This window comes from Rhinolophus sinicus, linkage group LG05, assembly GCF_036562045.2.
Source record: "Rhinolophus sinicus isolate RSC01 linkage group LG05, ASM3656204v1, whole genome shotgun sequence".
In the NCBI taxonomy this organism is placed as follows: Eukaryota; Metazoa; Chordata; class Mammalia; order Chiroptera; family Rhinolophidae; genus Rhinolophus; species Rhinolophus sinicus.
The window spans coordinates 180,532,417-180,559,776 of NC_133755.1; the positions used below are offsets into that span (position 1 = coordinate 180,532,417).

Here is a 27,360-nt window from a genome sequence, read left to right on the forward strand (position 1 = left end):
GGTATTACTTATTTAATGCTTCCAAAGACTGGGGAAGGTAAATGTTATCATGGGGTGTGAAGAGGTACGCAGCACGGCTAATTAGTGTGTTGTTTGGTTAAAGATCAGAAGCAGGGGGTCTTGCTTGGATCAGTAACAGTGGCAGACAGGTGGAGCTCTGTGTAGATGCTTTATACCTGAAATCCTAGGTGAGGAAGCACTATGAGCTTTGAAGCACGCATTACTTGGAGGCAAACTGTGGAAGTCTTCATTCCAGGTGAAGGCTGACATTGCTGTACTGGGTGCTCAAGCATTGCAAAAGCCTTCAGATAAGAAACACGATTTTAAGTCAAAGCTATTCTCTCACAGATGCTGAGAGAGTGTATTGAAGTATTATAAAACCAACTGCTCCTATTTCAGACTGGTATTTAAAGACATATCGAAAATAACTCTGAATTATATTTTCAGTCTTGGTAATGATGGAGAATTAGTCATAAGAGTCAAATTTAAACAATAAGGAATTAATTTTCTTTCGATGCACAGATCCAAACGGGAAGGCTGGCATCGGCCTATGCTGTCAGGGATCAAAATTTGTCAGCTGGGGGTGACTTAGAAGACGTGTAGGCACATGACACTGCAGCGAAGAAATAATTACCCTTGAACCTTTCCCAGGTACCACATGTAAAACTGCAGCTACGATCAGAGTGAGCAAAACTTGATTTGACAGGAGAAATGCTTGCTGTTACTCATAACAGTACCCTGCAGCGAGCAGGACGAAGTGAGTAAGTGCCTGGAGTATTTTGCACAGGTCCTGGCCCACTGTGTGCCTTAAATTCTAAGGCGGTGTTGGTACTAGTCTACTCTGGCTTTAAACAAATAAAATAAGATGTAAAACCCCGGAAGGAAAAGAAGGAGTGCCTTGAAGACAAAGCAGTTCCTGTAGTTTTTTCCCAGGGCTGTCTAGTGGCCGTGAGACGGGGACGGGTAGGAAAGAGCACGGCTGACCTTGAGATCAGCAGCTGAGGGCCTGGGAGAACACACTGCTGCTTCCTTCTCTCATCAGACTTCTCACTTCATGGAAAGCCTTTCAACCAAGTCTTGATTCCTTCCTTTTGCAGAAATAAGTTAATTAAGCTTTTAAAAAATAGGCCAGAATTTGCTTCTTTCTTTTTTTTTTTTTTTTTTTTTGGAAGCACCTCAAGTTTAACTCCAGACCCTACCTCAGTGATCCCAAAATTTCTATCATTTGTATATTTCAGTCTTTCTCCAAATTTATTCCCATTTTCCAACTTTTTCAAATGTAGTATTTTGTACAGCTGTGTCACAACGTATAATGTCATTTGCCCTAAATAAAACCGGAAAACAAAACAAGGTAAATGAATATTTTTTCATCTCCAAATGTAAAATGTCAATATAGATACTCAAAAAAGCTGTTTCTCCTTCGACCAATCGCACTAATGAGAAGACTGTCACAAAGCCACTGTCATTTGGAACTCTCTTAACTCTGTGACCTTAAATAGTACAGAATTATCCCGGTGCCCGTGAACTCACTGGTGATCTTGGTATATCCTTCTTACTTGGTCAGTCCTTCAGAGGGCCTGTAGCGAAATTAAAATAAAACATTTATATTCTATGGCCACATTCTAAAAATAATTTTAAAACAATATACTTAAACCCTCAAACCTAGTTTAATTGTAATTTTAAAAATATAACTTCTTAAAAATAATGAATGAGTACTTTAATTATGAGTTAAATCATATTTCTAAAGGCTCACAAAACATTAAAAAAACACACCTTAAAATAATTTGTTCCAAGGGTATATGATATTGACTCAAAAATGTAGTGAGGAGAAACGAAGTTATATAAAATTTAACATTAAAATATTAGATTTCATACAGGTTATTAATATGACAATATAATTGAACATTGTATATGCATTTCATACAATTTATTATGTATTTCACAGCAAAAGTGGTCTAAATTTATAACATGCTTAATTGGTGAGAATTTCAGACTCACAAGAGATACTGAAATATCTAAAATTTGCTTGTTTAAAATGTATTCATGTGGTTCTATTTAAATTGGCACATCTTTTTCTGATGTGCATTTTATTTTTCATGAACTTTCTTTTTAGTAATTATTTTAATTTCAGATGGTGGGCTGTTTGGCATTTGCTTCTGAAAAATGAGATTCCATCCTGATCCTTCGAAGTTTTATAAAATGTTACTAAGATAATATGATAACGGATTCCATGTCCAATAGTAATATTTTGATTTTTCTTGCATTATCACTGGAAAGCAATTTTCACAATTGGTGTGTACCCATCTTAGTAATCTGCATTCCTACGTATTTCCCTTTTTTCATGATTCTTCTTTGTTTCTGTTTTTCTGTTTGACATTTCTGCTTTGAATGGTTTAAAATGGTGTCTAGTGGCCAGGTGTCACACAGCCTGTGCCATATCCATGAAAATACAGGAGAACCTCCCAGTGGTCCTGGAACAGTGCCATACAGTGTGCTGCCAGAATCTGTGAAAACTCCCACCCCCCGTCGGGCTGCTGACACCCCACTGAAGGATGTCACCCCTGGCTGACTCATGCACACCTCTTCAGAGCAGGTCCTGAGACCTGAGTCTTCTCCAGCAGAGAAGGCTTATCAGCACCAACCAGCAAACTAGATGGCTGACGCTCTAATAACAGCAACTAGGGGTTTGCAATGAGTCACCTTAGGTCATGCTCGTGACAGCAATGCCATAAAGGTGCAAATATTATTCCTGTTTTGTGGATTAAAAACCCTGAGATGTAGAACTTTAAGTGATTTTTCCAAGGTCTCAGAAGGTGGAGTTGGTAGCACTAGCCCTTAAACCACGAGTGTCATACAACTTGACTCTGGCCCCATTGTTCTCAGAAGAGCAGGTCTGGGAGGCAGCCGGACGGAGTCCTCTTTTCCTCAGACACAGAACTTACACTCAGAGTCTATCTAGATGTCAACAACGTAGGAATCCTTTCACATTCCTGCCATGTTTCCTGCTTTATTGAGGGGATTTCACCTGGGGATGTCCAGGGTCGCCTGTTCTTATGCATTGATGCTTCCAAAGGAAAGTTGGCCGTGCCTTTTCCCCAATGACTTCTTTTTTGTGTTCTCAATTTTTATACTTTTTTCTTGATTACCTGGAGCTTAACCTCAATAGGTTATCCAGGAAGGGCATCTTTATTTACTATTTCTGACCCCAAGCATATCCCAAGAAAACTTTTCAGTGACCTCACCTGTATGATAACAGAGTAGGTGAGAAACATTCCTACTTCGTGTACTTTTCATCTTGCACAGAAGTACAAGGCAGTCTTTCTTTTCCATTTGGAAAGAAGCTCAGTGTTTGTTTGTTTGTTTGTTTTTTAGGGTGTCTAACACTTGTTCCTTTACCCTTGTAAATCATAAACTATGCCAGAATGGAAGGGAATACAGCTTTCTTTTCCATTCAGATAAACATTGAACCCTAATTCCATTTTTTTCATAGTTTCTCATCTCTGAAGAATGTTCTTCCATAATTTATGTGATTATTGCTTGTGTCTAAGTCGCTCTGAATCCCCTGGGAAACCTCTTATCTTTATGTGGACTCTCCCTCCTCTTCTGTCCTGAATGGCAAGGGAGGTTTACAAGTTCTCTCACAACATCTGCTGGGTTTCCCAAAGTCTATTTTCCTCCTCACTATCTTTTAGGAGTTAATTCACATTTGGACTGTAATTCACATTTTAGTTTCTTATCTAATTTCCTTCTTCATCTTGGGTATTACTCCATACTGTTTTGACGTCTGGTTAGGCTTTGAGTATAAATAAATGAATTTTTAGTTTTCAATCTTGGTTATTTAATTTGAGTTCCTTCCAGAAGCAAATCCCGAGACCAGGATTGGTGTACAAGAAGTGGCTTTGTGAAGCGACGTGGGGAAGAGAGATGGGGTGGTGTTGGTGGTGGCGACAGCCCTGTGGGCAGCTAACCCTAGCTGCAGGCAGTGGGCCACAGGCCTGAGTTGTCACATGACAGATGAAGGACTGGGTCATTCCTCTGGAGGACTGCTCCCGGGAGAGTTGTGCCCTGGCATTTTGATCTGTCACAGAGATGGGCAAAGTGACATTAGCTTCAGAGAAGGCTGGCACAGACGGATGCCCATGCTGCTTCGGGGAGGCTGGCATGCGCTGAGATGGCAAGGGTGAGGAGGTGACAATAAATACTGCAACCCCCATCGGAAGGAAACCTCTCCACTTGGGCCCATAAGAAATTTGTGTGGAAATGCAACCCCTTCATGTAAATTTATTCTGAAGTTAAAAAGCATAATGAAATATAATTATAGTTAAGTTAAAGCTCTGAAAATAATGGGGTTCATTACTGATGTTACTCTTCTTTTTCCTGTATATCCCACTGGGCGTATATTACATTTTAAAAGCATCATATACATAATGAAAGTGCACATACCAGTGAATTTCTATCAATTAGACACACCCGTGTGACTTGCGTCCAGATAAGTAAAATGACCATTAGCTGAATTCCAGAAACTTCTCTGTCCTCCCTTCCACACCCTACCTCCCTTCTCCAGGGGCAACTAGCATGATTCTTACTCCTGTCAGCATAGATTAGTCATGCCTGGTTGACATTACTTTCTATCAATAGTCATACAGTAAGTACTCTTTGGTGCCTGGCTTCTTTCTCTGACGTCATGTTTTATTCATACAGTTGCAAGTAGTTGCATATTGTTTATTTCCAATCCTGCATAATGTTCCAATAAATGTATACATCACAATTGCTTTACCTATTCTATGGTTGATGACCCCTTGGACAGTTGCCAGTTTGGGGCTATTATGAGAGGTATTGCTATGAACATTCTAGTTCATGACTTTTGGTGAATGTAATGTGTGCATGTGTTTCTGCTGGATACAGAGAACCTTGGAGTAGAAGTGCTGGGTTATTATGTACTTGTGAGTGTACACGAAAATGCTGGGTGCTCCAAAGGCTGTGCCAGCTTACTCTCTCACAAGTGGTGTACGGGAGTTCCAGTCACTTCACATCTTTGCCAACTCTATTATTTATACCGTTTCATCTTAACCATTCTGTTGGGTATGTAGTGGGAATGCATTATGGCTTTAATTGTCATTTCCAAGCTGACTGAGAAGCTGAACATCTTTTCATTTGCTTATTGGTCTTTTAACTATCGTTTTCTGTGCAGAATTTGTTCAATGCTCTTATGCAGCTTTTTTTTTTGGTGGGGGGGGTGGGGAGCTGCATGCATTTTTAATTTTTTAAATTAATTTGTAGTTCTTTATATGTTCTGGAGGCCAGTCCTTTGCCAGACATATGGCTGGTGACTATGACTTGCCTTTCACTCTCTTAGTGGTGTCTTTTGTGGAACAGAGCTTCTTAATTTTAACATAGAACAATTTATCAATTTTTCTTCTATTGTTAGTACTTATTTGTATACTTTTGAAGAAATTTTTTCTTAGTTCAAGGTCACAAAAACCTCCCTCTATATTTTCATCTGGCAGCTTTATTGTTTACCTTCCCCAATCAGATCTGAAATCTATCAGCATTTGATTTTTGTGTATGTGTTCAAATATATTTGTTTGCCATGTGGATAGCCCATCGACCCGGCACTATTTGCTAAAGAGACCATTCCTCCCCTCGAGGCACAAAGAGGTGCCTTTTTTTTGAAATCAGACACCTGTGCATAACATCTGTTTCTAAATTCTAGTCTGTTCCATTATTCAATTTGTCTATCTAACCTTTCCGAATTAAAAATGAATTTCTCTTTGTTGTCCCACTCATTGCACATATACTAGGCTGGGGAGAAAGAGGAATTTCCTGGAATTGAAAAGGAATGGAAGTGAACTTGAGGTCTGTTGGTGGTGCTTTGCATATTCTGAAAAAAATGAAAATATTTTGGTTTTAAGAAATGAGCATCTGGTGACAATTTCAGAATGACAATAAAGAAGTGCGTAGAGGGATGCATCTGTTTGTCTGTCTGTATATGTATTTTGGAAAGAGAACTGGTATCAGTTCAGGAAGGAGTATGACTTTTCCTCAGATTACATCGGTTTCTTCTCTAGTCTAGGACAGTTAGATGTCGTTATTCGTCTAGCTGATGGATAGCAGTAATTGAAAGAACATACGCTCTGGTTAAATTTTAGCAAATATATACCAGTCCTGATTACAGCAGGGAAATAAAAAACAGTACAGCCAGGGCCTGTGTTTGCTGTCGGGGGTGGGGGAGGGGAGACATCATTTGGGGCAATATAAGAGTTCATAAAATTTTTATCCAAACTGCTAAAAATTTCCTCCCAAATGTCCATCTTAACTTAATGACCCGGCTGAAGGCATCGCTTATCGTATGTTTTGTTTGACTAAAAGCAATGCAGAAATTCCTAAGGAGAAAGGTTAGAACTTTCTCAAAGTAGTCACTGAGAGTGTAGAAAATTCTGAGTCTACTATATATGGCTTTTAAATGGCATTTTCATAAATTGATTTGCTTATTTAAAAATAAATGTAAAACATAGGATTCTTACTTTACAGCCTGTGAACCTGTTCTGTCGATTTAATTAGATCTGGTATCGCTGATCATTTGGCAAACAGTGATCATTTGGAGGAAGGTTAAGCTGTTAGGACTATGATTATTTTTATAGAAAGCTATACCACTCCAGCAGGCTCTTTATCCGTCTATCTCCACATGTATGTATGTATGTGATATATGTTGGGTTTTTTCGATGGAGTCGGGAAATGGAAAAGGAGCTAGGGGCTGTAAGAAGGCTGAGCAGAACCTTTGTGTTTCGGGTTCTGACCCCGGAGCAGATAAGTAGATGCTGGGAGCTACGTAAGGAGCGCAGGGCTGAGCGGAACCGGAAGCCTTTCGACCTCATTTTTAACCGAGGCTCTGCACAGAATGCATGGGGCGCATGTTTTCTTCTGGAAGATGGAGCCTGGGGTGAGTGCAGTGGTGCGGGAGGGGTCTCCATCAGGAGCTGGGTAACCGCTGGGTGACCGGCAGTGACAGTCGCCCCTTGGTAGGGAAGACCTGGTGCACACATGGTTTCCGAAAAGCCTCTGCTCCGGTGCTAACCGGTAACGAGTGGATATGTAGAAAACAGTTCAGCACAGGGAGACACTTGCATGCTCCTTCTCTTAAGAAGTCTTATAGTCCTTTCTGCCTTCGACACAGGAGAGAGGAAACCAAGAAAACCCGGCCTGTGCATGTCCAAGCCATCTTCCCAGGGGGGGTGCAGGGTGCGTTGTCCAGGTCCCGGTCCCTTTGGAGGTCGGAGGGTCTCCCGGGTTTCTCTAACTCAGAAGGAAGGATGCCACGCAGTCTCCTTCGAGGACACAGATAACAAGCCGGAGGGGACCTGGACAGCTTGAGGCCGCCAAATCATCTCATCAGTTTCCGCATTCTACATTTGTAAAAAAGATGGGAAACTGTGGAGATTGATAACCAGGGCACTGGCGGTGGCTCGGGGCAAAGTGAGCGCTCCCGTTGACGAGACCCTCACTGCACAGTTACGGCCTGGGGTTTCGTGTGCGTTGCTTTCCGCCCAGGCCGCCTTCTCCACCCGCACACCGGGCGAGGCGATCCCATTCCGGGTCCGCCCCTTCTCTGTGAGCCATAAAGAAGCCACGGGAGGTGGGCAGAGCCGCTGCTCGGCCTGGCACAGTGCAGGGGACAAAGGAGGCGGCTGTTTCTGTAGCCCAGTCGGATAATTCAAGCAAGAAGGCACTGAATTGAGAAAGGGGGCTTTGATGGCACTTCCTGCCTGTGGCGCCCGGCCCGGCCCCGGGACAGGGGACAGATGGATGGTTTGCTGGGCTCTGAGAACAGGACGCCCTGGTGCCAAATTGCCTGCCACGGTTTGGAGATGCTGCCAGAGCCCTGTCCCCTTCATAATAGGGATGTTTGTCTTTGGGAAACACTTTTAAGTTCTACTGCTGGGGTTTCCAGGGCATGAGAATTTCCAGTCCTGGAAAAGGAATAAAACATACAGTCCTTTTCTTTGCGAGGCTGGCTGCCCCCAGCGCAGTGTGGCTTTGTTCTAGCTCAGAGGTTGTCTTTGATCCAAGCCCACGGGACAAAAGCTGATTATCTCACCTTTAAATAGAGGGGTTTCAGCAGACACAGGGAAGCCTTAGGGGGAGAGGGGGGGCAGCCAGGGTGACCCTCCAAGTGTCCCGGGGCACCCAGCCAGGGAGGAAGCCCGGGAAAGAACGTCCTGGCACACAGAGGGCCCACACTGAAGACATTCTCCACAGCTGCGTGTATTTGTAGACAAGGAGATGAATTAAACCGCCGGATTAACTCACTTGTGAGGAGCAATGCCTCTCGCTCCACTAATGGCTTCTGTGTTCTGCGTTGGTAACGTCCTCCAGACAGTCAGGTGTGCTCGAGGTGTTTTTCTCCCCTGGAATCACAGTCTGCCGCCGAATGGTGCACTTTCTGTCACGAATGAGCATGCGAGACTGGGTGTGGTTCTCAGCAAATCAGAAGGATGCCATGTCACCAAAAGAGAGGGCCCACCGACCCTTAGGGTGAGGCGGGAACCCCAGGGCACCTGCCCTGCGGCAATACAACTTGACGGTTTCTCTGACTTCAATCTTGGACCTCATTTTATTAGTCAAACCATTAAAAGAAAACTTTGTTTTGTGTTATTGAGAAAGTCAGGTTTTCTATCTGGAAAATGAAATCAGCAAACTTCTTACTTAGAAAGATTAGACTATCCTGTAGATATCGATAGGTATATAGACATAGATAATAGATATAGATAAGTATATAGATATAGATAGGTAGGTAGGTAGATGTACTTGGCTTCCGAGTTATGATTGAAAATATATAAAATTTTCCTATGTGTATTTGAATAATAATAATGGTTCACCGCTCATTGAGAATTATATCTTAGGCATAGTGCTAGTTCCTTTAACTGCATCTTCTCCTTTCGTCTGCGAAGCATTCCTAACAGGGAGGTACTATAAACCTCATTTTATAGGTAAGGATTTGAAGCTCTGAAAGTCTATATACCCTACCCATGTCCATACAGTAAGTTGTGGTCTTGAGATTCAAATCCGAAGAGTCCAAAGCCTGCCCCCATTCTCAACGTACTGTAATGACAGTAAGAATCCCGGTACCTCATTGCACCCACTGTTTGCATGACTTGCCTCTGTGAGGGGTCCATACATGTCCACAATAGCAGGCACAATTCTAAAAGTCCATAATGTTTTTTCCTGCCAGTATTGCAGCAAAAAACACGATGCATCTCTAGCTTGGCCCAAGAGTGCAATTTCCACACAGTGATGGGGAACCAACAGGCTGTGTACATCACCTAAGCAAACAGAGAGGGGTGAGGACTTTTCCTGTACACACATGGCACCTAAAGTGGTCTTGAGGAATCTCTGTCTTCGGTAATCAAGCCCCTTCTTCTGAAATTACAGGCTTTGTGCCCACAGTGGGTAGATCACTAATAAACGTGAAAGTGTCAACTTTGAAGCATGGATACTTGGTACAGTGATTTAAAAACTGACAAGTAAAGCAATCCAAAATCACTCAGCAATTTCAGAAAACATCCATGTGTGATGATACACGGAAATGTGATGAGCTCAGCTCTCTGACGACACATTGCAGTAAATAGAGGAAAACTCTTGTGAGGTTTAAACAGTTTTTTGACATTTTCAGCGTTTTCTTGAGTGACTGTACCATCAAACTGGGTAATCATGTTTTGTTTATTTTATGGACAAGGCATTAAATTCAAATAACATCTTGGATAAGATCTACTCGATTCACATCTTAATGTGGGAAGATCTCATTATCTAGGCTCACCTTTCTAATGTAGATGAATGACCCCAACCTTAGTGGCAGGTTAGAAACAGATTCAGTTGGTTCTCTCACCTCAAAATATCCTGTGTCAAAGTTACTTTTGATCTTATGTATTTCTCATCGCTGGACACTTTCAAAAAAGGACCTGAAAAATATTAGTGTGTGTGTGTACATTTCCCAAAGTAATAAAATTGATAAACAGTTCCTGTTCAGCCCCAGGCCATAATTTAATGTTTCACTGTTGATTACGGACATTACACTTTCAGTAAAACTTGTACTTGTGTCACACAGTGTACAAATGGTGTTTCCAGGCTCTGCCAGAAATTCTTGCAAACCCCGACTTGCACAGAATCTCATATTGGGTTGTCCGTAATTCACACCCTTGTTTCTTTGGTAGATGGTTATGGGTTTTCAAGAAGTCAAATCTGGATGGTAGTAGGAAGTCTTTATTTGCCATTAATTTGAAAGGAGATTATATCACTCCACTTTCTTCTTTCAACTTCAGATAAGCATTTTCCAGCATTTTTATAAGTGCAAAGGGTATCTTCTTAATGGAAGGTCTACAATTCTTACAGGCATTTTACATGAGCAGAAGATTTTATTTTTATTGTTTTAATTGTCATACTCCTGGTTCCTCTCTATTTGAGGTTAGGGTCTACCATTTCTAAGAGCGTAATGTTCTAGCAGATAAAATTGAAAGGCACTATTTTTAAAAATAATAAGTAGAATTTTTTAATCTGAATGAATTAAAATAATTTGGGTTTAAAAAAAGTTAAAAATTATAACTTAAACCTCATATTCTAATATTAGCATTAGTAGTATCTTAGATGACCTGCACATGTTTTTCATTACATATACAAAATAAAACCCTGTTAAATTCCTTAGGTCTATTCCATTCCACACTTAGCACATGGTAATAATTTTGTACCTAAAATTGCTCACTCCACATATTACCAATAACAACATGACAATTTTGAATAAAAAGAATGTAGTTTTTCGTTTTATATATCAAATTTTCAGAGGGCCTTTTAGGGTAAGTTCTGGAAGGGTTCATACAAGGGTGAATGGTAATCCTCTGCCTTACAAATCCTGAAAGTACACTGGGGTGAGGAGCAAATGAAAACAGGAAGAGAAATGAGTGAATGTAGATTGAGCGTAATAATTGCTATTTTGAATGATTCCAGGTATAAACCTGGGTCATGCCTTATCTTTTCATTCATTCATTCGTTCATTCATTCATTTATTCATTTCTTCATCCCACACCTATTGATGCCTGCCTGTGGGATGCCAAGCACAGGTCTCAGTGTCGGTACCCAGCGTTAGTCAGAATGTGAGGTTAAGGGCACAACCCTCAGATGGCCACGTCCCGCCAGGATTTCTGATCCCAAATGCAGGCAGTTCGTGTCCAACTGAAAAATTACAGGGAAGTGTCCACATAAATCCACCCTCACTTCTGACACCAATGGCAAGTTTGAGGGTTTCCCAAAACTACTCTCAGGTTCAATAATTTGGTAGAAAGAGTCAGAGAACTCACTAAAACCTGTTATGCTCATGGTTATGCTTATTACAGGGAAAGGATATATTATAATCAGCCCAGGGAAGGAACACAGGCGACAGAGTTGGGGAGGGTTCTAGACACAAAGCTAACATTGTTGTCAGGCTGCATAAACGTCCTGGCATGGAAGTGTCACAATACACATGGAGTGTTGCCAACCGGGAAGATTTCCTGAGCTTGGGGGTCTAGTTTTTAATAGGCACGATGTAGGCACGATTGATTGATTGCCCACATGGTTAAACTCTGTCTCTAGCATCCCCCGTCCCTGGAGGTGGCCTGAGGGCCCACCCTGAATCACCTTACTAGCTTAGACTATCAGGTGTGATATTAAGAGTCCACCAGAAATGACTAAGACATGCCTATCATTTGAGGAATTGGAAGGGTTGAGATTACTTCCAAGGAACTGGGCAGTAAGGCCAGACCTCTCTTTGGGCCAAAGTGCTTACCACTTAGCTGTGGAAACAGCAGTAACAAATCAAAGTCTCAGCCCACATGTGGTTCATACTGTGCGGGGGAGGGAAATTCCCCCTCTTCTTCCTCTAACTTCTTTTGGTTGGTCTAATAATCAAGTCGACATGAGACATTAACAAGAGAAAATAACCAAATTTAATTACATATGTACATACAGGTGTTTCATAAGACAGTCTTCAGGGAGGGGATGATATATAAACAACTAAGTACCTGATGGGGGTGAGGGAAAGGGCCAGGTGGACATCAAGCCCCATGGGAAAAGCATTCCAGGCAGAGGACAGCAAGTGCAAAAGCCCTGAGCCAGACACATGGCTGAGATGTTCTGGAGCAGTACGGCAGATGCGCCATGAGCGAGGGGTGGAAAACCAGGCCTGATGTGAAGAAATGGGCTTCCTGGGGCCTCGTGTGCTACTTCATTTGACTTTGGATCTAAGTGATGCAGAAAACGACCAGAGGTGGTTTGGCACACTCTAAATTCCAGGGGATCGTGACCCCTTTGGAACTCTGTTGAAAATAGACTGACAGGAAGCCGGGGTCACCCCAGGGCCCCCACTGAGGTGGACATTGCAATCCCCAGATGAGAAGTTCTGAGCTCTTGGACTAAAGAGGAAGGAGTGAAGGGGGTGAGAACTGGCCAGATTCTGAGTGTTTTGCATGTAAAACTGCCTGGGCTTTCTGATGAACAGGCTGAGGCAGAAGTCAGTGTTGGCATCGACGTTTCAGTCTGAGAACCTGAGAGGCAAGGATTGCTGGGCGCTGAGGTGCTGAGAACTGGTGAGAAGTGGGTTTGGGGGGGCAGTGAGAACCTCTATTCAGGGTCGGGAAAGTCTGAGTGGAGCTGAGGGGTGCTGGGCACTTGGATTTTAAGAAGATTGGAAAAAAATCCAGACTGAACTTCAACGTAGATGGTACTTAAAGCCAGGAGACTGGAAGAGATCAGTGAGGGGCTGAGAGCAGATAGAAGAGCGCCAGACACTGAGCCCCACGGTCCCCACATGTCAGGTTCTGGGAAAAGAGGATGAGCTAGCAAAGCAGTCCAAGAAACAGTAGCCAGAATGGTAGGAGGGGACGCAAGAGGTTGTGGTGTGCTGAAAGCCAAGTGAAGAATGTATTTCAAGGGACGCCAGTGCCTTGACAAAGCAGTTTTGGTGGCATGATATAAGGGCTAAAGTTTGCTTGGGGTGAGTATTGCTTGGGAGAGGAATAGGAGACCAGAGACAGACAGTTCTTTTAGGTCTGCTGGCTGTAAGTGGAAGAGAGAATAGTGCAGCAGCTGCATATGTAGGGGTCGAGAGAAATTTGAAGAGAGGAAAAATAGCAGCATTTTATATATATATTTTTTGGGAAAATGCAGCAACATGGGGTGACTTGTTGGAGCAAATGTCCTTGCTTCAGTGAGAGGGGGTGAATCCACTGCTTAGATGCTGGGGTCCCCCTTTGCTAGCAGTGAAGCCATTTCTCATCCATAAGAACAGCCGGAAAGACAATGTAAATAGCATAGAAGGTATGATTGCAGCAAATACATATGGTGTGGGCTGTGTGCCAGACACTGTTTGTATGCTTTACATGTATTAGCTCCTTTAATTCTCAACAATTATCCAAAAAGGTAGATATTGTTATCCCTGTTTTACAAATGAGAGTTAGGTACAGACTCATTTGACCGAGACTTCCCCATCTAGTGGAGGCAAGATTTGAATAGGCAGTTATGCTTGAGTCTAGACCTCTAAACCTCTGCAACTGCTGCCTATGAAGAGAGGTGGGCAGATGTGAGGGTGGGGGCATGTGGAAGGCTTCCTCTAGTAAATTCTGTACTTTAACTGAAATAAGAATCAGACTATTGGATGAGAGGGAGGGTGGGAGAGCAGGTGAAGGAGATTTGAGGGGAGAGAATAAAGTATGAATGTTAACCTGGAACAGTGGGAAGAGAATGGGTGGGGGATACAATATCTTTGCCAGCTATTATTAAGGGGCCACCTGAGGTTGATGATCATGGCTTTGACATATCAGTCAGCATGGAGATGTTCAACTGCAGGAGTGCAGGTGCAGTAGGGACAATTGGGCTTAATCACAGTTTTGGTTTAATCTAGAGTTGAAGGAAATTGAGGGTGAATTCAAGGGAGTGATTATAATAATTGCTTATGGAATTAAACCTGTGTAAGTAAGCATGCAGGGTGTGGAGACAGAGCCAGGAGTGCAGTTTCCAGGCTCTCGGCCTCACATGGAAAGGTGCTGGCTCAGGTAGTAAATGGCCGTCAGCTGTGATTGGATGGCCATCAGCTGTGGCTAGTTGGCCGTCAGCTGTATCCAGTGAGCCATTGGCCACTAATATAACTGCTGTGGCTACGCTAACAGAAAAATGGGGGCTAGCAAGAAGATGGTGGCTGAGCTAGCAAGAGCGGATTGCAGTCAGCAAGTGAGGTGGGTTGGCAGAGAAGTGGACGGCAGATTGCGGATCGTGTGGCTCCTGCTTCCTGTGTCTCCAACCCAGCTGCCAGCAAGACTATAGTGGTATGACTCCCCTACCTATGGCTCAGTGGGTGTTCTTTTTTGGCCTCACCATGTCCTGCGTTCTTATGTGGGGAGCGGGACCAGAGACCCTACAAGCCGCCTCACACAACACAGGGACATGAGACAGAAGAAAGACAGGATCTTTGGATTGTAGGTCCTCGTTGGTGAAAACTAACACACCATCTAGCTGGTATTCCCTTTAGTGTAGAGATTGATCTGAAAAACTAGAGGGTGGGAAGTGGAGAGCAGGATGCTTCAAAGTCAGATTGTAGGATGGTTGCTGTTGCAGTCATGAAAATATCTGTGGTTTGGCAAAGCGAACTAGTTAGCCAAAGAGCAACAATGAAGGTCATTGGAGAAGGGAGTCAGGGAAAGGAGAGGATGAGCTATTGCAAGGATGGATCATCTAAGTGATTATCGAAATCACCAAGAATCACAGCAGGAGCAGCTCCAGGGGAGTGGAAGAGACAGGAGCCAAGTTTTCAAGGAAAGGGAGGGTGTGTCCCTGGGGTGTGATAGATGACTGCCGCAGACGTGAGAGGTGGTGTCCTCTGATAACTCGAGATCCAAAAGCTGGACCCTGGGGATCAGAAGTCACATTTTTCATCTTGGTGCAGCTCCTCTGTAGCCTTTATCTGGTAAAATCCAACTCAGCTAGAAAGGGAAAGTTCTTTACCTGGGTTTGCAGACCTCTTGGGACAGGGCAGTTTTACAGGAGTCTGCTCAATACAATTTGACTCTGCTTTCCATACTGATTAAGTGTTGTAGTCACATATGATTTCCTCTCCCAATTCTACCATCGTTTCTGTCACCGGACCCACTAAGAGAGCTTCTTTTTCAAAACTTTTTCATGGCATCTTTCTAGAATACTCCATTACCACATTAGTCACAATTGTCTGTATAGGGATAGTCCTATAAGGAAACTATGATTAGGTACATGTAGTAAGGAATAAACACCAGCAGTTAATTTTCCAATATAAGCCATAAGAATAAATCATATTATCTGAGAATTAGAGCACAGGTTAATATATAGATGGCAGATAGGTTTCATTTTGTATAATTGCTCATTGATAGTGTCTGTTGAGCACTGTGTTGAAAAAGAGTCTAAAGTCAAGTCTGACCTCAACGGGATTGTGCTATGATGGATGAGCAATGACCATTATGAGCAACTTTATCTAGTCTAATCCAAGGCTCATTTTGGACTGGGTGAACTAAAGAGGAAATTGAAGAGAAAACTGACCCAAAGACATTAAGAGAACTGCCAAAGTCACACTATAAGTTAGTGGTTTAGTCAGGACAAAGGTCTGCCCAGAGCTTTATAAGAGTCATAAGGCCGCATATTCTCAAAGCCATGTCAGTGAACAAAAGAAATTATAGTATAAGTAACCTTACATGTGATCAGAGGAACTGTACTTCTCCCCATGTTCTGCCACTATTTAAGATGCATGACAATTCAGGGTTAATCTCACAGAATTTAAGTTTTCACATCGATAAAATGAGACATTTGTGCTAGGTCACCTCTGTGATAATTTCCAGCTCTAAAAAAAGTAAACCAAAACAAAGCAAACGGGCAAACCATTCAATGAATTCATCAAGGACGCCACTGTTGAATGAATTCAAAGAGAGTCTGGAGGCTTTGCTGGAAATAAATAATAGGAATTTAGTTCTTCAAGGGTCTTGGAGTTTGCAGATTGGGAACACAGGGAGGCAAACACCCAGAAGTGTTCTTAAGAAGAAAGAAAAGTTAAAAGTTCTTTTAGTAAAAAGTATATTCTTGACAATTATCTCAGCCATAGGACTGGTCCAGGATAGGTATCAGTCCAATGTCAGGCAGATCGATGTCAGGTGGTCTGGAAGATGGGTGCTGTTGGTCTGGATAATAAATGTCAGATGGATGTATATGTGAGTCCTTCCAGAGGTAATTAGAGGGTTACGTGGCTGTCGAGATGTAGTTCCAGTTATGGAGACAGGACTGGAAAGTTCAAAAAATTTGTTTCCAGGCTAGTCAGAACAGGAATCGAGTCTTTCTTCTTGACTCAACGTTCGCAATGTTAATAATTTTAGCCGCTTGGTTACTATGATTCTGTTTTACATATTCTCTATCTTTACTCTTTACTCAGGTTATATTCTAAGGCGAAGGTAGATTTGTTCCTTCCCATGCCCCCATTACCTATAGATCAATATGATCATGTTGCTTAGTTTTTCTGTCCCACTTTTCTGTTTTCTAGAATTAAAAATGATTATGGAGAGGTCCAGGGGTGGAGAGCAAAGGGAACTTCCTCTGAGACCACACTGTTTAAGAAACTTTCGGGCCAGTCCAGTGGCTCAGCTGGTTGGAGCGCTGTGCTCCTAACACTGAGGTCACTGGTTCAATTCTGACATGGGCCAATGAGCTGTGCCCTCTACAGCTAAGATTGTGAACAACAGCTCTCCCTGGAACTGGGCTGCTGTGAGCAGCCAGAGGTTGGCGTGAGCTGCTGCAGGCTGCTGAGTGCTGCCATGGGCTACTGTGTGCCACCATGAGCGGCCGGTGGCCACCGTGAGCAGCCTCAGCCAGGAGGAATGCAAGGCTCATAACACCAGCATGGGCCAGGGAGCTGTGTCCTACACAACTAGACTGAGAAACAATGGCTTGAACCAGGGTGGAGTGGGGTGAAGGCGGAAGAAGGGGGGGAAAAAAAGAAACTTTCATTTTGTATTGCATTTAATCATCTCAGTGAAATCGACATTATAGATATTATTATCCCTGTCTTACATATGATGTTACAGAGCCTGATAGAGGCCAGATGGCTTTTGTAAGGATACAATACTGGAAAATGATAGAGCATAGAGTAAGTTTCAACTCTGATCTCTGATTGCAATAGGAAATATTCTTTCTATGGTATTGTGATGTTCACCAAAACATGAGCTGTCACCCTGAAAGACCTGAGTTCCAAAGCTGTTAGGGTAACTCTAGAAAATTGTGTTATTTCCCCCTTAAATTACAAGTTCAGCCTTGCGTCATGTCCTTAGGTGATTTCCCATGACTGCGTTGTATTTTGCATACTGAAATGGAAGAATTTGTAACACCCGTCACTGAAATGCAATTCCTCTTCATATGAGAATGGCTACTGCTCTAATTATCACGTTTAAGACTTTTTAGGTAGGCCTTGAGCTTTTGCAAGTCACTGTGTGCAAACATTTTCTAAGCAGACTCCTGGAGAGTGCAGCCATTAGCTCCTGCACCATGCCAGGGTCTTTTGAAGCTCTCCTGCAGGAAACTCTGAGCGTGACTCAGTGAGCAAATGCAAATGGCATTTGCTGCAAAACTGCAGAGTTCTTCTGGGGTTCCTCGGGCTATCACAAAACAACTTTGGATTTAAGCAAAGTAAGTTGTAAGTTGTAGCTGAATGGCTGTTTATCTCTCCACACTTTGGTTTGCTCCATCCAGCAGGACAGATCTTTGACGTCCTCATTTCCTCCCATTAAGAAAATCATTGAGGCTAATTTTATTCTTACACGTAAACTGCATTGCTGTTTGGTTCTCTCTCTGAGCTCTGGGACACAGGTAGTGCTAGGAGCTTCTGAGGCCGTGAACAAGACATTCTCTGACGCTCAGTGAAAGACTGCGATGGGACTGAGCTGAGGAAGAAGATTGTAAGGAGCTCCACCCCAAAGCTGAGCTTCCGAGAAATCTAATTTTAAGTATTATTTCTGGGTTCCACTTTTCAGAATTGGTCTCTGGTTTCAGTCTTCTTAACATATATGCTAGAATATAGAGGCATAGACCTTAGGAGATGCAAGTTATTTATTTTTTTAATTCATTTATTATTTTTAGATTCCACATGTAAGTGAAATCGTATGGTACTTGTCTTTCTCAGGCTATTTCACTTAGCATAATACCCTGTAGATCCATCTATGTTATCGCAAATGGTAAGACAAAACAGAAGCAGACTCATAGATACAGAGAGCAAACTGATGGTTTGCAGAGGGAAGGAGGGTTGGGGTGAAGGAGGAGGGATTAAGAAATACAAATTGGTAGTTACAAAATAGTCATGGGGATGTAAAGAACAGCATAGGGAATATAGTCAACTATACTGCAACAACTATGTATAGTGCCAAGTGGGTACTAGGCTTATTGGGGACTGCATAAATTATATAAATGTCTAACCACTATGCTGCACACCTGAAACTAATGCAAAATGATATTGAATGTCAACTGTAATTGAAAAAAGAATTAAAAGAAGAGAGATGCTGGTTATATATAGTTTTGTCAATTTCATTTCTTAATTTACAAATGATTTAAAAAGACAATTTAGGTGATACACACAAACTTTGTTTAACACCTCATGAAGCGGGCAGTTTCCATTTTCAAGAGTTTGGAGAACTGCAAAGCAAGGGAAAAGGGCTACAAGCTTTTGTGGAAAGAGGCAAGCACAGGACAAGGGAGAAGTAGTGTGGTTTTTGGTCAAAGGGGAAATTTACGGGGATATAAAAATGATCTAAGTTTCGGTTTGCTGACATGGCACCGTGGGCGGGAGCGGCTCCATCTTGGGCTTAGAAATTTATATCAGCATTAACTGTCATACCACAAAGTAGTATACCTTCAAATGCCAGAAAGACCACAACTCTTTATTTACCTGGCTTCGGGGGGCATGTGATGCTCACACCTCAAAACAAACACCTAATCAACATCATCTGAGCAGAACTGAGAGGTAAATCCTCTGTGAGAATGTGCTGGAAACACCGCATCTACTTGGAAATGTAGTTCACCCTTGTATGGAAGGCCTGTGCTGTGCCCCACGCTCTCAGGTGCTGAAGAAATCTTTTCAGGAGATTTCATAGCAGGCCCTGGCCAATTAGTTAGTACTTTGGGGAAAAACAAGTGGGTCGTTTTTGGCCCTTGGACAATGCATACAGAGCATTTTAGTGCAGTGTCTGGCACCAGGTAAACACTTCATGCTAACTACTATTTTTTCATGTGGTCAATGTTTTTTGGTCCCACTGCATTCTCTGGGTGACACTACACCTGTGGGGGAAACAGAAAGAAAAGTTGTGTGGCTGCCTTTGAGGAGCCCATACCTTAATTTCTCTCTCAGCAATGAGCAGTGTTTCACGCTCCTATGTATGGAGGATACATCAATGCTAGAAAGTGGATAAATGACGAAATGAATTGACCTCTGGCCCCCACTCCTACAGGCCACTCCCAGCCTGCCTGAAAAGTCTGCACATTCGGGTGTGTTCCTTGAGCACCCGCCCCACCCGCACATCTTGATCACGGATGAATGGCTCATCGCACATGCCATACAGCACTGTTTCTCCAGCCAGCGTAGGCTAGAGTGAAGCAGTTGTGGGCTGTGAACAAACTATTAAACACCGGGCCATCAGTCCCTGTGCGGGGTTGCTGAGTGTTCTGGCTTGTGGCTGCTTCTGCTGCTTTTTCTGTGCTTTCAGAACAAAACCTAGTTTGCTGCCAATACCTTCCCTAGTGAAAGTCCGTGCCAGGTCTCTCCGCCCATGCTCTCATTTCTCAGGTGGACTAACAGTCACTGCCCTGTCCTTACTGTGTCCCGGTCCCTCTTGGGGCCCCTGGACACTGGCCCACCTGAGTGGGTGCCCTCTACAGCTCTCCACAGCACTCCCAACTATGTTGCTTTTGCTTCTTATTGTCGCTAAATTCAGGAGAATTTGCTTTTGGGTTTAACAACAAATTCCAACTTTGCATTCTGTTTAGAGCCAGGCCAATGACCAAAGCAGAGTGCAGAGGGAAGGCAAAGCCAGTGGCTTGCTGCTCCACACCTTTGTTCTCAGAAATTTCACTTTCCTGCTGAAAATTTCATCTAGTGCTCCCTGAGCCACGGGGCTATCGGGGAGCAGCTCTTCCCTGATGACACATGACCGTGAACTGCGTGTGAGGAGTGTGTTGACTGGGAAAAGTTCTTGAGATTTGGGGGTGGAAAGGTGCAGGCAACCTAGCTTTTAGCCACAACAAGGGTGTGTGCCCACCCATAGCAGGAGCCACCTTGATGCTATTAAAAATGCAGAGCCTCAGGCCTCGACCTAGACAGACTGAGTGAGAATCTGCATGCTATCGGGGGTCCATGCACGTTGAACTTGACAAGCACTGAGTCATCTTTCACTGGTAGCCGAGGAGGAACCTAGCAGCCTTTACAGCTTCGAGATTATTTTCTAAAATGTCCTTTTTCTTTGTCTCTGTGTGTGTGCCATTACCCATTACAGGAGTCCCGCCTATCTGTGGTTTTGCTTTCTGAGGTTTCAGTTAACTAAGGTCAGTGGTCTTCCAAAAATATTAAATGGAAATTAATAAATTTTAAATTGTGTACCATTCTGAGTAGCATGACAAAATGTGACAGCATCCTGCTCCATCCTGCCTGGGATGTGAATCACCCCTGTGTCCAGCATCTCAATGCTACATATGACCCCCACCTGTTGGTCACTTAGTGGTTATCTCCTTTATCAGATTGACTGTTGGGTATACAGGGCTCATGTTCAAGTCCCCCTGATTTTACTTCATAATGACCTCAAAGCCATTCACATACTTTTTATTATAGTATATTGTTATAATTGTTCTATTTTATTATTGGTTATTGTTCATCTCTGACTGTTCCTAATTTAGAAATTAAACTTTATTATAGGTATGTATATGTAGGACAAAACATAGTATTACAGGGTTTGGTACTATCTGTGGTTTTGGCCATCCACTAGGGGTCTTGGAACGTATCCCCCAAAGATGGGGGTGGGGGTGACTGTACTATCATTATATACATGTTGTGAAAAACTGAAGTTTGCCAGCAAAATTCACCGAATCCCATGGAGGAAAGGTCTGCATCTAAAAATAGTAAATATCAAGTACAAGTCTCATTAAAAATTGGCATCTCTCATAAGTGCCCTGAGGAAGTTCACCTCTAATACCACAAACAAGATGAAGCAGATTGATTCTCTGCCTCCACAAAGCAGGACTCACAGGAGATGGTTAGTTCTTCTCAAGTGCTGCCCTAGGGGCGTCCAATGGACTCGCAGAAAGGGGGAGGCTCCAGACAGCATCCAGACATCTGAGGAGGCGACTTTGATAAGAACCACAGATATTTTCCAGGTGCTGCTGGTGAGGCAGCTCCCGGACAAGGTAGGAGCATGACAGGTTCTGCACAGAAACAAAATGGTTCGAGTTTTGGGATCCGGCAAGAAATACCAACCCTGGCTTCACCGAAGAGAGCACTGGAACACAGGCTGTCTGGGTCCTGATGGATGTGTGAGCAGAAGAAGGTCATTTTGTTGTATCATCTGAGCACAGGATCCCTTCTCCCAGGCCAGCACTGCATCCTTGGCAAGACCCAGAAACACCGGGAAGCCCGTGACGTGACTTGCTTTATCTCCTTCCAGAAGATAAAAACGGGGGCTAGTCCTTCAGCAGCACTGCCATCTGGAATCTCGATTCATTAACCTCAGACCCCAATCCCGGAGGCCACTTTGCCCTTGTAACCAGGGGAAGGAAGTTCCCTTTGCTTACCTAATATTCCCTATGGCTTCAAGCAAATAAGTCATTCTTCATGGTTGGTCTTAAACTTGGCTTAGTGTTTTTCTGATTTATATAGAACTTCCCGTGTTTCCCCTTGAGGTGACTGTACTTTGGAGCTGTGTGAAGTGATCCATATCTACGCTGTTTCTAATGCATTTCTAAAACCATTTATACGCTGATTGGGGAGGAAAGGTGGTCTATAAGTGCCTGGAAATAATAATGATTGTGATGCTTATGAGTGATGAAAGATAACTAGCATCCCAGCGGGGAGAGCGCTGCCTGCTCACAGATGCTTTTTCTCCTTCTCTCAAGTGCTTTCGGACCAACTGATACTTAATAACAAAACTCCCTCTGGAAAGCTTGACATCTGATTGCTAAAACTAATCAGCATAGGAAAACCATGCGAGTCTAAACGGGATTGCAATTAATGTTACAGTTGTGTATGTGTGATGTACTTGTTTTAAAATAGCGATTGTTTTAATGCCTGTGGATGTGAGTTTGGAGTGCGTTCTGATTACGTCCTAATTGTGACTACAGTTCCATTTAGACCTTTAGGAAGAGAGGCCATTGTGCACGTGGCTCTTACAAGGAACACTTATGGTATCACAGGCATTTAAAAAGATTTTCGCTTCCTTTCTGAAACGTCACTCTTCTGGTATTCACTTTGCTTTCCGGTACAGCTGGGGGTCAAAACCAGGTTGAAGCAGAAGGCTTGAAAGTGGATAGGATTGCAGGGCGGGGACCTATGATCTCCGGTCATTTTGCCAATCGTTTGTGCACTTGGGGGAGAGCTCGTCCTCTCCTATGGGTCCTTCATTCTGCGTCTCCCCTATCACTTCCCTTCATGCATAGGCCCTCTCTCTTCGTGGGGGTGGAACGTTGTAGGGGGGAGGGATGGCTGGTGCACACATATTGCTGAAATCTCATTGGAACAACTCAGAGGAAGTGATGTGAAAAGAACAGACGTGCTTCGATGTTATAAGTAGGACGGTGTAGTTTTCTTTGTCTACAGCCCCATAATATATGACTTTTATTCTTACAACCTGTTAGCCAAAAATATGCGTTGTTCAAGGCAATGAGTTTTTCTAAGTTATATTTTTACCACTGTATGTTATATTTGTGTGTACATATTTCACAAAATTTATAATCTTCCATAAATATTTTATCCAGTATCCATTAAACCAGAATACATATCCTCCTCATTGTGGCTTCAAAGAAACCACTTTTGAGTTTTATAAATAAAATGTATTCCTAAGGCTCTAGTGTACACACACACACACACACACACACCCCAATATCGTTCTTATACTTTTTAGCTATAAATAAAGCAGAATTCAGCATTTGGGATTTTATTACATTACAGGCATTTGAAAATTTCACATAGTGTTTGCATGCTGCTGCCTTCTCAAGGAAACATAACTACAATATAGAAAGCTGGCAGCCATAGGAAATATCTCCCTCCACCCTTAACCTTTGTGAAACTCATGAGCTCATCCCTTTCTTTCCTTCTTTAACAACAGCTATTGCATATCTCTGTCCTTTCTACTCCAACAACTGAAATCATGAACAGCAATGCCCTGATTTTTTACTGTGTCATTGGCTGTCAGATTGACTAAAGTAAAAGAATAGCTATTCATTTTCTGTTCTATCCATATGGGTACCACCGCTCACAGCAACATCCTGTGTCACAGAAGGAAGAAACATGGGATGGGTCTACATAGATGGTGAGGAAAGTGGCTCCCCCTACAGAGTGTAAGGCAGTTGATGTTTCCTGAGCATTCCTTATGCTCAGAATATTTATGCAGTGAGGTTTTAGTGAGTCATTTCATTTTAAATGTCATTATTATTATTTAAAAATTAATACAAGTTCATGGGAAAAAACTCAAACAGTACAAAAGACAGACAATGGAGTGTCACCCTCCCTGTCACTCCCAGATCTTTTCCCCAGAGGAGTGTTGCTATCTTTTCCATGTGTCCTTCCAGGGGTGGTTCAGGGTATGCAAGTGGGTATATGGCTTAGTGTGCAGTGCAGGAGGATGCATTTCTGTGCCCCCCCACTTTTTTAACCTCAAAGGTAGCAAACCGACATACATTTTTCTGAACCTCACTCTTTTCACTTAATGATATTATCTTGGACATTGCTTCCTGCTCATCTATAGAGCTCCTCCATTACTTTTGGTGGTTATATAATCCTCATGGTTTATTTAATGATTGGTCAGGAAAGCAGCTCCAACCTAAGTGGTCCAGAAGAATTGGACTCTGCTGTCTGGGGGTCGGTTAAGCAGCCTCTGTGAGTCTGTGGATTCCCCAAATGGTGCGTGGTCTGAAGTCAGCAGGGTTGGTGCTTGGACATAAAGGAGGGGGCCAAGGACAAACTGCAACTGTGAGGAGAAAGTGAAACCGTGTCTTTCTTTCACTGCCTCTCTCGTTGACCATTCAGGAGATCTGCATGGTAAGCTGGAACCCCGGACCATGGTGTTGGACTCGCACCTGGCCAGGTCGTAGAGGATCTGCGAGAGGCCGTGCAGCAGGAGCTACAGGAGCTGCACACCTGGCTGCTGCCGTGCCCACAGGTGAGTGAGATGCAGGAGCACCGGCCGGACGCCCACCTAATTCAGTAAGTGCTGTCCCTCTGCCCTGTCACCCTGCACATTTCTCCCGGTGAGCCCTAATCCAGAGACATGCTAGGGAGGCATCAGGAAACCTGGTCCCAGCCCAGGTGGGCTCTGGGCTCCAAGCTCTACAGTCGTCCCACATTGATGGACACGGAGGGTGTTTCCCATCTTTTGAGGATGCTGTAATGCATAGCTCTGTACTGGCGTCTTTGTTCACTTGTGTTAGGAGAGCTAGAAAATTAGTTCCTGGAAGTGGAACTGCTGGCCCAGAGGGTGTGGGCATTTTTAATTTTATTAGGTATTGTTTAATTTTGCTCCGAAGAGGTTGTGCCAATTTATATTCCTGCCAATGATGTATGAGAATTCATATTTCCCGACATCCTCATCAACAGAATGTATTATCCTAGTTTTTGACCATTTTCATTTCATTACATAAAAAAACATATCTCACTGTGGTTTTAATTTGCGTTTCTTTTTTTTCACTTGATGTGTGGTTAAGCATCTTTGAAATTGTTAAGCCCATTTGCATGTTTTTCCATTCTTACTGACCTACATTCAGCCGTTTTAATATTGGATTCATTTCTACCTTTTAACATTGACTTATAAGAGCTCATATTATTTATATTTATATATATGTATGTTTTAGATATATGTTATATATGTTTATTATAATATATATTCGTGTTTATTGTATATATATATGGCAAACATTTCCTCCAATTTGTCTTTTCCATTTTATCTATGCAAATATCTACTTTTATAATGCTGTGCTTATATTTTGATTATATGGAGTTTGAGTTTCCTGTTTTAGAAAGGATTATCTCTTTTGTTTTTCACAAAAATTCTGAAAGATGGGTAATATGGTTCCTAGTCTACCCGTGAGAAACCTAAGGTTTATAGAAAGTAAATAAGTGGCATAAAGTCAGAGTAAGTGATTGAATCCATCTGGATTCCCACAAGAAGAATATCGCACAATCAGATTTGGTATTTGAGGAATGATTAGCGAAGGGGCTATTTTCAAACTTGGAGAGAGTGTTGGAAAATCACAAGGAATAGACTATTCCCCAGGACTAGTGACAGTGGGGAGAGCCATAATCACCCCAGGACCAGGCTGGAGGTGCAAACGGAAAGAGTGGTTATTAGAACCTGGAGGGAGGGAGATAATGAGGGGAAGTGGGCCACACACAGAGGAGCTGTCCTCTTCAGCGGAGGGACATAGACAGCCTGTGGGCAGCCCTGCCACTCTGTGAGGAGCGGGAGAAATAAATACCCTTACATCTTTTCTTCCCTCCAGCAGACCCCAAGGAGAAGCCAAGGGCACACATATTATTTGAGATTTAGTTGGCAAAAAATAATATTTACTTTCTTCTTATGACTTTAGATGAAATAAAATTACCTGACCCTTCAGGGTTGTGACAGGAAGAGGAGATCAATGAAATTCACTGGGCACATATAAAAATCTCTGGTCAGTGCCATCATATATGAAGAAAAAACACAGAGCTCAAAGTGAAGATGAAATTAACATACTGCTTAGTCACTAGAGTCAATGCACTTGAGTGGGTGGGAGGTGCCATTTTTAATGGCAGTAGATATGTCACTAGAATTGTGACATATTCCCCCTACCTAAGTTCGTTTCAGAGAAAGTTGCCTGTCACCAACTTTCATTGCACAGTAGAGCCACAGGAAACTAGTCATTCAAAGGTAAACTCTGAAGCTTAATCTAAGTTAAAAAAAACAATGAGGATGGCAGAAATCAGATACTAGAATATGGGCATGATCCAGACAAAAGCATGTTTGAATGATGTAATCCAGCTGTACAAAACTCCCCTTAGATTCTGAAAACTTATCTTCTCTCTAGCTCTGGGACTTGTGTGCTTGGTGAAATTGTGCAAGGAGAACCAGGAAGTAGGAAGACATTTTAAGAAACTTTTGAATTAGTCCAATGAGAGTAAAAATGCTGAGCCAGGAGCAATAGAGAAAAAAAATAGGGTAGAGTTGAGGATCATTAGAAAGAATCAATTTTCAAGATTTACAAAAATCTGAGATAAAAGGTAGTGTAACATTATCTGACATTTTAGGCTTTCATGATGGAGAACAATGCAACAATGAACATTAAGCAGAATATGGACTCCTGAGGATGTCCTTGGGACTTGAGGGGAAGACAGATAATGAGTCCAGTTTACAGATTCTTAGGTTGAGGCAGTTGTGGATAATGTTTGTAGAAGTATCCTTTAGGAAGCTGGTATATAAACTGGGTGTTTGGATACTGGAGACATAGATGTTTGAAGACATGTTTTCTTCATGGAGTGGATCATTAAAATTTTGGTAGTGTGGTAAGTAAGCTTGTTTTTAAAGAGAAAAAAAACACCTGAGGATGGAACCTTGGAAAAACTCATTCATTTGAGAAACACATAAACGTACCTCACCAAATGGTAGGCACTCAGCTAAGTGTTAGAAAATCTACATTTCTTAGATGTAGAGTGAGGAAGAGGACTCAGCATATGGGGTAGGAGAAAGCCAGAGCGAAACAGACACCCTTGTGGTATCACTTCATCTGGGGAAATGTGCTGTCTTTCAAGGTATTGGTTCATTTCATCTAAGTTATACCAAATTTGTGGCGGTAAAGTTTCCCTTCTTTATTTTCCTTTTAGTGACTATTGGGTCTGTAGTTATGGACCCTGTTTCATTTCTAATGTTAGTCATTTGTGTCTTCCTTCTTTTTTCCTTTGTTCACCTAGATAGAGGCTTCTTATTTTATTGATCTTTTTTCAAGAAACAGCTTTTGGTTTCATTGATTTTCTTTATTGTTTTCCTGTTTTCATTTTATTGATTTCTACTCTAATTTTTATTATTTATTTTCTTTGGCTTACTTTGGGTTTAATTT

At 42.5% G+C, this 27,360-nt stretch overlaps 1 long non-coding RNA gene across 1 annotated transcript in view; it reads left to right on the forward strand.

Moving 5' to 3' along the window:
• The first annotated feature begins 12,488 nt into the window (after positions 1-12,488).
• Positions 12,489-27,360, forward strand: part of LOC141571925 (uncharacterized) — a 45,662-nt gene continuing 30,790 nt past the window's right edge. Inside the window, exons 1-2 of the long non-coding RNA XR_012496969.1 lie at positions 12,489-12,611; positions 24,302-24,434. This is a non-coding gene — a long non-coding RNA (uncharacterized LOC141571925). The remainder of the gene's footprint in view (positions 12,612-24,301; positions 24,435-27,360) is intronic.